The sequence below is a fragment of the Meles meles genome, chromosome 21 (assembly GCF_922984935.1).
Source record: "Meles meles chromosome 21, mMelMel3.1 paternal haplotype, whole genome shotgun sequence".
NCBI lineage: Eukaryota > Metazoa > Chordata > Mammalia > Carnivora > Mustelidae > Meles > Meles meles.
The window spans coordinates 24974404-24986614 of record NC_060086.1 but is presented as its reverse complement, the minus strand read 5'-3'; the positions used below and the strand labels follow the sequence as shown (position 1 = coordinate 24986614).

At 45.4% G+C, this 12211-nt stretch overlaps 1 long non-coding RNA gene across 1 annotated transcript in view; it reads right to left on the bottom strand.

Annotated features, from left to right (window-relative positions):
* Nucleotides 1–11882, bottom strand: part of LOC123933957 — a 129885-nt gene extending 118003 nt beyond the window's left edge. The window contains exons 1-2 of the long non-coding RNA XR_006816713.1: nt 11670–11882; nt 1939–2023 (exon numbers count right to left, since the gene is read on the bottom strand). This is a non-coding gene — a long non-coding RNA (uncharacterized LOC123933957). The remainder of the gene's footprint in view (nt 1–1938; nt 2024–11669) is intronic.
* Nucleotides 11883–12211: the final 329 nt, after the last annotated feature.

Below are 12211 nucleotides of genomic sequence, written 5' to 3'. Positions count from 1 at the left end.
CGAATTGTGCCCCCCCAAAAAGTTGAGAGTCCTGACCCCCAATACCTGTGAATGTGACTTTATTTGGAAATAGGATCTTGGCAGATAGAATCAAATTAAGCCTCCTGGATTAGGGTAGCATCTCAGTGGGGTGACCAGTGTCCCTGTGAGGAGAGAGATTTGGAGCCACAGAAAACACATGGAAAAATGCCACGTGATGGCAGAGGCGGAAACGGGAGTGATGCAGCTCCAAGGTGGGGAGCAAGGGCAGTCACCAGACGTGGAAAGAGGCGGGGAAGGATTCTCCCTGAGAGGCTTCAGAGGGAGCACGGCCTAGCCAACTGCTTGATTTTAGACTTCTAGCCTCCAGAACTAAGAGAGAATACATGTCTGTTATTTTAAGCCACCCAGTCTGTGGCCACTTGTTACAGCAGCCACAGGGAACTCATACACCTCCCCAAAGGGCTGGTATGAGGATTAGTTAATTATACATGCAAAATGCTTAGGAGAGTGTCTAACACCTAGTGAGTCATACAGCAGTGCAGCATTATTGCTATTACTAATTATTATTATTATTATGGTAGTTTTGTCCCATAAGCAGGCAAGTGTCCCTCAACATGTCAAATATCAGCTGACAAACAGATCGGGGGCCTCCCACCTTCACAGAAACCAGAGCTTGCAGTTGGTAAGCAAGTCCTCAGGCTACCTCTGGAGCGGGTGTAGAGCCCAGCTTCTCCCATCTACACTCTTTGAGCCACCTTTGCAGGGGTATTGTGACAGGAAGGATGTCCAGGGCATTTGCATAGGCTGACACCTTGCCAAAGATTAGGCTGGTTTCTGCTATACTGAACCACTCTGGTGGAAGAACCAGTTCCTCACTCAGGGTTACTGAGGCATGGGAGCACTGTGGCTAAGCACATCGATCTTGGAGCCAGACTATCTGGTTCAAATACCAACCCCTCCCTTACCAGCTCTGTGATCTCTGACAATTCATTAACCCCTCTGAACCTCAGTTTCCTTATCTGTACAATGGGCAAAAGCTAGTATGAACTATGTAAGAACATACAGGTGAATAATCTAGAGAAGGTGGGGAAGGAGGCAGTTTGTTCAGAACCAACACAGCCTCTCCTTCTCCCCCACGCACACATCCCCCGACCCAGTGGCACTTCTCAGGGCATCCCTATAGCCTAATATAATCATCTGTTCTTTTGTTGGTCTCTCTGTATAGACTAAGCTCCTTCACAACAGAGCGTGAGTGTGTTCAGAGCATCCCCAATATACAGAGTCATGACCAAGAACACATACTGAAAAAGTGTCTCAATCCTAAGGCATTTACACCCTGGCTTTACGATTTCTCCTCTACTTACTCCCTGAATTCTTATTTTTAACAGTAAGTTCCTTTCACTCAAGGGTCAACTAACTGCAGGCCCAATTCGACCACACCCATTCGTGTTCTATCATCTGTAGCTGCTTTCAAGTCACAACAGCAGAATCAAGTAGTTTGCAGTAGGGACCATGTGACCCACACCATGAGACCCACAAGACTGAAGATATTCACTATCTGGCCCTTCACAGAAAAAGTCTGTCAGCTCCTGCTTTCCATCAATTTCTCGGTTTTTCACTTAAGTGTATTTTTTTTAAGATTTTATTTATTTATTTGACAGAGAGAGAGATCTCAAATAGGCGGAGAGGAAGGCAGAGGGAGAGGGGGAAGCAGACTCCCCACTGAGCAGAGAGCCCCATGTGGGGCTCGAACCCAGGACCCTGGGACCATGACCCAAGCCGAAGGCAGAGGCTTAACCCACTGAGTCACCCAGGCACCCCATCATTTAAGTGTATTTTTAAATAGGAAACTTTCTATAACTAATGTGACTGGAAACCAGTATCTCTTGCCATACAGGGAAGGCAGCCATCAAGTCAATACTTGAAATAAAGCACAGACCAGCTACAAGGACTTACCAGGCCTCAGGAAGCCAGGCTGCAGAGCACAGAGTGGAGGCCTCGGCCGGAGATGCCAGGACGGCCGGTGGAAGCTGGAGGCAGGCTACTCTGCAGGAACAAATGCAGAAAGGAAAAAGGAAAGTGTGAGTACCGGATCTTGAAGGACAGCCACACAACAGTGTGTAAGGAGGAAGACTATGCCAATAAAGGACTCAAAAAAGAAATCCTCGGTGCGGAAAAGGAACCAGAATTTCTAAGAGCAGGAGCTCCGAGGACACACAGCCAGAGGGGACACTGAGAAAGGCAGCAAAGGCTCCTCACAGAGGATTGAGGAAAAAAAAAAAATTTTTTTTCAACATCTCAAAGTAGTAAGCATAATTTATAAGCTAGATTAGAAAAGAACATCTCAGCATATTTATAATGAAAACGGCTGATGCTAATGAGCGCAATAACATTTAAATAGAAATCTGTTTACCTTCGGGAGATTCATGCAGAACCTCGCTGCTGTACTGACTGATTTAAGGACCAGGGACGGGGCTGATGAACCCTCCTGAGTTTTCTGGATTAAAAGCGTAGCTGGCTGAGGCGCAGAGGCATACTAAGAACCTCGAAGCCTAACCAACCTGTGACTGAGTCATCAGAACCAGGTGACAAAGAGGTCACAGCACCCAACCTGGCCATATGCTTCCAGTTCTTTCCGTTATGAGGACCACAGACTCCTTGAAAAAGCTGAAGAATGCTAGGCCCCTCCTTCCCAGAAAACTGCACAGAAATACGTACACCAAAACTTTTGCATTTAATTTTTTTTCTATGTTGGAAATGTATTTCCTACACATGAAGAAAAATGAAAAGCAATCTTTAAAAAAAAAGTCTTGGCCTCATTTTTTATAACACATTAAGATTCAAGGTCTATTTGAGTGGTAGAGAGAATAGATCTAAAATAAAACAAAAAATTTTTCAATTCTTTTCAAAATCTCATTTTAATGAGATTTCTGCAATTTCTTGGCCTGAATAAAAGTTGTAATTGTGGAGTGTGGTCTTTGGCATCAAAATCAAATTGTCTTCAAATTTTCATTTAAGGGAAACCTGGGTGGCTCAGTTGGTTAAGCATCTGCCTTCAGTTCAGGTCATGATCCCAGGATCCAGGGATCAAGTCCCACATTGGGCTACTTGCTCAGTGGGAAGCCTGTTTCTCCCTCTGCCTGCTGCTCCCCCTGCTTGTGCACTCTCTCTCTCTCTCTCTGACAAACAAATAAATAATCTTTTAAAAAAAAATTTTTTTTTTCATTTAAATGGTACCTGCATGGACAAAAACCCTGAGCCCCAGAAATACACAGGAAATGAAAAAATTAATAATCCTATTACTCACTTGGCTAACTTAGAGTGGGGTTGTGTCAATAAATACCAAATCCTCCAAAATATTTTTAACATTGAATTTACATCAATTTTTTTTCCTCTCATCCTTAAGTTAATGAGCCTAGGTGGATGAGAGAAGTCCTTATGAATCATGTTTCACTTTGAAGATGGACTGGGGGACGCCTGAGTGGCTCAGTGGGTTAAGCTTCTGCCTTCGCTCGGGTCATAATTTCGGGTCCTGGGATCAAGCCTTGCATTGGGCTCTCTGCTCCACAGGAAGCCTGCTTCCCCCCCTCTCTGCCTGCCTCTCTGCCTACTTGTGATCTCTGTCTGTCAAATAAATAAATAAAATCTTTAAAAAAAAAAATGGTTTGAAGATGGATTGGGGCACCTGGGTGGCTCAGTAGGTTAAGCATCTGCCTTTGGCTCAGGTCATGATCCTGGGATCTGGCTTCCTGCCCAGTCAGGAGTCCGCTTCTCCCTCTCCCTTTGCCCCTCCCCCTGCTTCTGCTCTCTGTCAGGCTCTTGTTCTCTCTCTCTCTGAAATAAATAAATAAAATCTTTTAAAAAATTTTTTGGAGGGGCGCCTGGGTGGCTCAGTTGGTTAAGCAGCTGCCTTCAGCTCAGGTCATGATTCCAAGCTCCGGGGATCTAGCCCCACATCGGGCTCCCCGCTCAGCAGGACGCCTGCTTCTCTCTCTCCCTCTGCCTGCTGCTCTGCTTACTTGTGCTGTCTGTCAAATAAATAAATAAAATCTTTAAGAAGAAAATTTTTTGAAGATGATCTGAGTAACTCTTGTTAACCTTAAAAATAAAATGGCCAGTTCTTTTACCAGCAAAAATGGGTTTATCTGGGAATAGCAGAGAACTGCAATTTAGGACAAGCACCGGCAAAACCGCAGGCAAGTCTGGAGAACAAAGAAAAGAAGTGTTCTTTTAAAGGGGAACGGGGGATTTAGGGGAGGCTGTTCTAAACTAAAAGTCCATTGGAGTAAACTGGGAGTTTGAAGTGGAGTGGCTTCTCTTTGTCTGGGCTGTTGCCAGGGGAGGAGGAAAGCCTTTCTTCCTCCTGCTGGAGTAGTCAGGTCGCGGCTAAGGTAGCGGCTCCTGTAAGCCACGACTCCTCCGTTGGCTTTGCAGCTGACTGGTGCTGACCATGACAGCTCCCCCTGCCGGCCTCCCACCTCCGTCCTAAACAGAGTTTCCTTTTTATTAATTTTCACATCCTCCCCTCCCTTTGATGGAGATCTCTGAAAGACACTGCTGACCGAGAGTCACATTTTCCACGTTCGGTGGTTTTTGTCCCTCAGCACCAAGGAGGACCTTTCCTGGTTGCCATGTACTACACTGGAGGGAGCGTGCAACAGCAGCTGGAAACTACGGAAGGCCATGTTTGAGTAACAAGGACACTTAGGAAGGAGAAACTCTCAGGCCCTTCCCATCTGTCATCCAAGACGGGTAAGCCTTGGAGATCATTTCGAGGTGTTGAGGCAGCATCACCTTACTGGGCACATCATTTTTTTTTTTTTAAGTTTGAAAGGCAACAAAATACGAAACTTCAAAAAATTATACAACAGAAGAAGTAACATGACCATTCCAAATGGTAAGATGGTTCTAAATCAGGACTCTGGTCTGAAAGTAGGCAACTAAAATACTTATCGGGACTTATTCCAACCTCGGGAAGAACGGTCCTCCCTATGGAGGCAAATCTGGCCTCGTGTATGCCTCCCGGGGTCTCCGCCTAGAGCGGCCGTGAGAGAAGAGTGGCCGCCTCAGGAGTGGACTGAAAGAAAGAACTGACCGGTGCATCTGGGAAGATGCAGTGCAAGGTTAAACAGGAAGTGATCGCTGATGAACCTTCTGCGCAACAGTACAACTTCAAAGACATTTTTAAACAGTACTGTTACCACAAAAGATAATGAATAATACCAAGTATTATTCATAATGGTCTGTAAAGTTATAAATTCAAAAATCATGACTGTGGATGAGAATGCCAAGTTGGTGAATAGTTCAGATGACTTTTGTGGATTCTGGAACCTTCTAACCCTTCAGAAAAAACAAGTGAAAGAAGAATTTGTCCTGGTTTCAAGATGAGTCTATTCCCTAAAGACTGTAATTTAAAAAAAAAAAAAAAAAAGGAAGTTTCTCCCTTTCACCAGGACTTGGGAAATGCAGACAAGGGCATTATCTTTCTACAAAAGAAAGGAAACACCAGTGAGAAAAGATACATAGGCCTCGTCCGACGTCTTGGAAAAGCTGTCACACGTCGCCTGCCTCAATTCTGGGAAATCTTAACTTTCAGGTCACCAGATGGTGTGCGGGTCCAGTCAGGGGTGGGTGCGCTCTTTAGATATTTCATGTGACTGCAAGAGTTTGTTCCCTCGAGTTTGGTGGCACAAAGCAGTTCCTGATAAGGGTTTTTCATCAAGGCTAAAATCTAGGGGTGGGGGGGTGTCTTTTCTAATAGATGAAATCTCTCAGTAGCAAGATGGAATGCCTAAGGTCATTGTCTCCTGGAAGCACACAGTGAAAAAATTGCTCCACCAAAGCATGGCTATTTTAATAGAAGCAATCAGGCCTTTACGATACTGAAACGTATCTCCTTTCATCAGCTACGTGTCAAAGGAGAGAGGGGCCAAGTACATCGGTCACCCTGTGACTATCTCAATGGGTGAGAGTCTGTGAGTTCCAAACGGGGTGGGTCTGAGATTAGAAGGACCAATTACAGTGCTTTCACCCAAAATATCTGGAGGGTCTCTACACATTTTGCCAGTTAGTCTCATGGAGCCATCAGTGTTTGAGTAATCCTGAGGATAGAGGATGGTGTGCACAATGGAAGTGTTGTAAAACCAGCCAAAACAGCACAGACTTGTGGAAACACCTGACCAATAAAATGGGTTCTCCGGTCCCTATGAAGTTCAGGAGAAGTTCCTCAGGTAGGGATAATCTTTTCTAACGGAATTTTGGCTACAGACAAATTGGCCTATCTACAAGAGAAAGCGTGGGTCCACTAAGAAAACACGCAACTATAACTAAAACATATTTATATCCATGAGACAGAGAAGCTATATGAAATGTATACAAACAGGTTTCCCCAGATTATACTTGGGACAGGTGCGAAAAGTAAGGCAGGCACTTTTTGCAGCCTTATTAATATTCTCCCACCCAACCCTGGTTCCTAAATGCTAGCATTTTGTCAGCAGACCAATGGTTTAATGCACACAGAGTGGTGAATAATGGGAATTTTAGAATTTCTTATAGGAATGGATGGTTACTTGGTCCAAACCAGAGTTCTCTCTTTTTATTGAGTCAATGATTATGAGATTTCCAATATTGTTTTTCCCTCTCTAGGGACAATAGTTGGGTATCTCTAGTCAGTTTTTCCAAATTATCATTTGAAAGAACATCCCTTTGGAGCATGACAGAGGTTTGGCTACATGTTTCCCTGCCAGAAATATCAGGGAGGTGGTTTACTCTGGCCTTCAGGGACTGGAGTCTGGAAGTCTGGAATACCCAGGAACCTGTGAAAGTATGGCATCTAATAAATTTTGGACACAGGAGCCTTTTTTTTTTTTTTTTGAGAGAGAGACCAAGCAAAGGCACAAGCAGGGGTTGCTGGGTCGGTCGCTCCGGGAATGCAGGAGAAACAATAGAAATGACTGCCGGGCCACCATCTTCCAGGCACCCCCCCCCCTTTCCTAACCCTTGACTCTCCCGCCATAAAGATGTATGCCCAGGTCACGGCTCCAAAAGTAACCCGATACCTATGCAAGAAACAGGAACATCAGGACTCCCCCAACCCTCCAATCCCCGAATACCATACCTTATATGGCTGTGTAACTATTCCCTGTCTTAACCCAGATAAAATACCCACTCGACCTCCTCCCAGCGCGACTTCCCCAACTCCTCTCCTTCCCCAACTCCTCTCCAGAGTCGCCGGAACCTCGCCCGAGGGCACCTTTAATAAATCTTGCCTTGTGCCTACCTGGCCTGGTGTCGTGTTTATCTCGCCTATAAAACCTTACAGGGGTGGAGGGGCAGAGAGAGTGGAAGAGAGAATCTCAACCACGCAGGGTCTATGCTCAGCGTGGAGCCCTACACAGGGCTCAATCTCATGACCCTGAGATTATGACCTGATCATTGATTCCTGTTATGGAATCAAGAATTGGACGTCTGGGGAGCCTGAGTGGCTCAGTGGGTTAAGCCTCTGCCTTCGGCTCAGGTCATGATCTCAGGATCCTGGGATTGGAGCCCCTCGTTGGGCTTTCTGCTCAGCGGGGAGCCTGCTTCCTCCCTCTCTCTCTCTCTGCCTGCCTCTCTGCCTTCTTGTGATCTCTGTCTGTCAAATAAATAAATAAAATATTTAAAAAAAAAAAAAGAATTGGACGTTCAACTGACTGAGCCACCCAGGTGCCCCCTTAGGAGCCATTCCAAATTTTATTCCAATTGGAGGTAAGGAAACCTTGTTGCTTCCATAATATCCCAAAGTATGAACTACCCCAAAAGCATACGAGCTATTGGTATAAATGCTTAGGGTCGTCTTGGCTAAAGTACACACCCGATTAAGGGCTGGAGTCTGAAGCTGCCATCTCAATGACTTCAAAGAAATGCAAAAACATATTCAGCATATTTACCATTTTCACCCCTTTAAATAAGAACCATCAGTATACCATGAAAAATCTGCTTTGGTTTGAGGAGTTTCCTGTGAATTTCCACAGGGAGTCAAAAGGTAATCTGTCAGGAGTTAAGCAGTCATGAAGGGTTTCATCTGGGTGGAAATGTAGTGTGGTTGTTTCAAGACCAAATGCCCTAAGTATAGAACCTGAGTTTGAGCAAACTGCAATTTTTCTTTGGAAACTTTGTGTCCCTTTAAGGCCAAAAGTTGCAATAGGTGAATAATGTTTCCTGTGAAGAGGTTTCAGAAGGGGAGCAGAGAAGCAAATCATCTGCATATTTTAACAAAGTAGAGCCTGCAGAAAACTTTCTATCAACCAAATCAGCTTTTCAATGTTTGTGAAAAGTAAAGACTCTGTGAAACCCCGGGGTATTACTGTCCAGGTGCATTTCTGTTCCTACCAAGTGAAAGCAAAAAGATATTGGTTATCCTTATCAACAGGAATATTAAAAATGCACTGCACATATCATCTTCAATGAAAAATTTGCTTTCAGTGGGACTGGATGTCAGCAACATATGGGGGTTAGGAAAACAGGGTGTTGAGGGATAAAATGCTTATTGCTGGGAGGTCCAGGACAAACCTCCATCTTCAACCACTGGATTTTCTCACAGGTAAAATGGGGTGTTTACAGGGACTACTAGTGCAGGGGATAATGAGACCTCGAGCTTTGTAATCTATATTGGCTCACTGTCTTGAAGGACTTCCTTATAGGCTACTGATTAATTCTGGGAAGAGGTTTTGAGGGATCTGTCTGAATCCTGATAGGAGCTGCACAGTAGATTCTGCCCATAAAGAAGATGGTAGCTGATCCAACAGGAATCAATGATCAGGGTCCCTAGACTCAGCTACAGGACAACATCAGAGATGGAACCAAGAAAAGATGTCGAAGGGCCATTTAATTCCCCTGGTTGGCTATTTTGGTTACTACTGTTAAATTCCAGAATTACTTTCCTCTTTTGAGAGGAAGAAATTATGACAAAAGACTTTTCTAAGAAGTCCTAAGAAGTCCTAAGAAGGCCTACTAAATGAATAGGGGCTGAGGAACTAAGGTCCTCTCTCTCAAAGGACCTAGACAAAAGGGAATAAGTTCAGAGACAGGAACATGTTGAGGTTTATCAGAGACCCCCAGTATTTGAACTGTCTTAGTATCCTGAGGCAGGAGCTGCTTTATGACAGTGGGGTTGGGCACTGAGAGGGTAGCTCCAGCATAACCAGGGACACAGGCAGATTCATTCTAAATGGTCTCTCCATGTCAAGGAATAGGATTGGGAAGTTCCTTGGAGTCCACCATTAGGAATTGAGAGGACACCAGAAAGACTGAGCAGAGGGCACAAGGTGCCTGGGATGCTTAAATATTTAACATCTTAAGTCAATGCCCTGGCTCTCTGTAATAACAGGAGAAACTAGAAGGGTTTTGGTTTTGTTTAGGGGCCCTCAACTGCTGGAGTTGAAAAATTTGAGGATTTTAGCAGTCTTTTAATGGACTCATATAGGGTATGAGCAAGCAGGTTTGCCAAATTAACTAAATCTGAACTGCCCAAAATTTCCCATTCCATCCTGGTCCTTTGGTCTGATTCCTTCCAGAAGCAGACTGTTCCAGAGTAAAGAAGAAATCACCTCAGCCTACTAATAAACACAGAATTAAATACTACCCTGATAGATTCAACATCTAAAGGAAAAACAGGGGCGCCTGGGTGGCTCAGTGGGTTAAGCCTCTGCCTTTGGCTCAGGTCATGATCTCAGGGTCCTGGGATCGAGCCCCGCATCGGGCTCTCTGCTCAGTGGGGAGCCTGCTTTCCCCTCTCTCTCTGCCTGCCTCTCTGCCTACTTGAGATCTCTCTGTCAAATAAATAAAATCTTAAAAAAAAAAATAAAGGAAAAACAAAATTTTCTTTAAAGGCAATCTAGAGTTGGTTGTAATAATCATGAATAGGTTCATCAGGCTTTTGTGTGTAAACTGGAAGGTTATTCCAATCAACAGGCTTAGAAGAAGCTATTCTAACTGTTCTGTGGTGATTTCCATTGTGCGTCCCAGCCTCTTGCCAAAGGTCAGGAGTTTGTTTCTCTAAATCCCCTTCAGGATGTTCCCATTGTGCTAGCTCTAGCCCATGCTGGCCTGACCTTCAGCAGCAAGCATGAAGACTCACTGATATAAATCTGAGAAGTCAGGTTGGTAAGTTCGAATACCGATGCTACATCCTTGAGCAAACCTATGGGAGTCCTCAGCCACCTTAGGAAACTTTTTTTTTTAATTATTTGACAGAGAGAGGTCACAAGTAGGCAGAGAAGTAGGTGAGGGGCGGGGGGAGGGGAGAAGGCTCCTCACCAAGCAGGAAGCCCAATGTGGGGCTCGATCCCAGGACTCTGGGATCATGACCTGAGCCGAAGGCAGAGGCTTTAACCCACTGAGCCACCCAGGCGCCCCAGGAAACTCTTTAACTATGGCTGCCGTTCAGCCTTAGTCCAGGAAACATAAAGACCTGGGGGTTTAAACGGATTCTCAGAAGACTCAACTTTAAAGAGGAGGTTTTAACAGGCTCAGGAGAAGAGGGAGCAGTGGGAGGTTTCAAGGAAAGGGAAGTCTGGCAGAGAATAGAGGGAAATGGCACAGGAGGCACGGCCTGAGGGCAGGTGGCTGCCAAGTGGTAGGAAACCCAGGAGGAGAGGAAAAGAAAAAAAAGAGACATTTTTAGTTCTTTCAATTATTTGTTTGCCTCAGTTAATTTAGAAATACTATCTTGCAAAGAGGCAAACTTAGAATCCCGAAAACATTTGGAAGCCTCAAGGTACAATTTACAATAGGTATCTCACTCAGTTTGGTTGGCTTTGTTTTAGGAGCCCCAGCTTTCTAATTTAATTTTGAGTAAAATAAGTTAGGTGAGCTCGGAAGTTCCCCATAATGGCCATGGATGGTCTAAACTACTTTTTTATTAAATCGGTCGTTTCCTTAGAAATGAGCACGAGGAGGGACCACGGTTTTTAAACATAACACCAGTGCCATCCCAGTAGGAGGTGATCTTCAAGCATTTTGATAACTAGGATCCCACTTCTTAGAGCTTTTTCTCTAGAGCAAAGAGGGAAAATTCCTGAACAGCACCTTTTCAACAGGAACAGTCCGGTTGCAGAGGAATCAGCACAATTCTAAAGGACACAATCCGGGACCAAAAGCCAACCAAGTACACTGAGGAAGGGCAAAGACTTAAATAAAGGCTGTAGAGAGGCACCTGGGGGGCTCAACTGGTTAAGCGCCGGCTTTTTTTTTTTTTTTTTTTTTTTTTTTTTTAAGATTTTGTCAGAGCGCGAGAGCACGTACACAGGAGAGTGGCAGGCAGAGGGAGGGGCAAGTTCCACGCTAACCCGGGAGCCCCGTGCAGGACTTGATCCCGGGACCGATTATAACCCGAGCTGAAGTCAGACGCTTAACCAACGGGGCCACCCAAGGTGGCCCATAAGTGCCAACTCTTGATGTCTGGTGAGGTCATGATCTCGGAATTGGGAGGTTGAACCCCGAGTGCAGCTCACGTCATGATCTCGGAATTGGGAGGTTGAACCCCGAGTGCAGCTCACGCCGGGCCTAGAGTCTGCTTGGGATTCCGTCTCTCCCTCGCCCACTGCCCCTCCCCCACCTCGCTCCCTCTCTGAAAACAAACAAACCAAAAAAGCCTGAGGAGTTCAGACACAAAGACAGCAGAGCTCCGTATGCAGGAGAAAACTTACCCTCAGGCTCCAGGGTCCCTGAGAAAGCACTGAGCTCAGCTGGCTCTGTGGGCCCCGGACCAGCTCGTTCACCAGCCTCAGAGCTGTTTGGGGTCTTCTCTGGATCCCACCTCTGATCACCAGGTAACATGACCCTTAAACATAAAACTACCAGGTGTTTCACCAGCAAAAGCAGACTTATCCTACTTGTTACCACCACAACTCCTCAAAGCAAAGGCGAGGCATTTTGTTTGTTTTTTTAACCCAGAGGAAAGGGGCGGCGTTAGCGGGGTCTCTTATAAACAAAGAATCCATTGGCGCAAACTGGGAGTTCTGAGTATAGTGGCGTCTCATTGGTTGAATTGTGAGAGTCTCTCATTGGCTGGGCTGTTGCCAGGGCAGGAGGTAAGCCTTTCTTCCTTCCCTGTGCAAGGTTCATCTCTTCCTTTTGGGTCTGCGGTTGACAAAGAGTGATGGAGTGTGAGAGCTCTCCCCCCGCCCCCCGTCTCCCAACTCCATTCTAAATGAGGTTTCCTGTTGGTAATTTTCACACCCTCAAATGA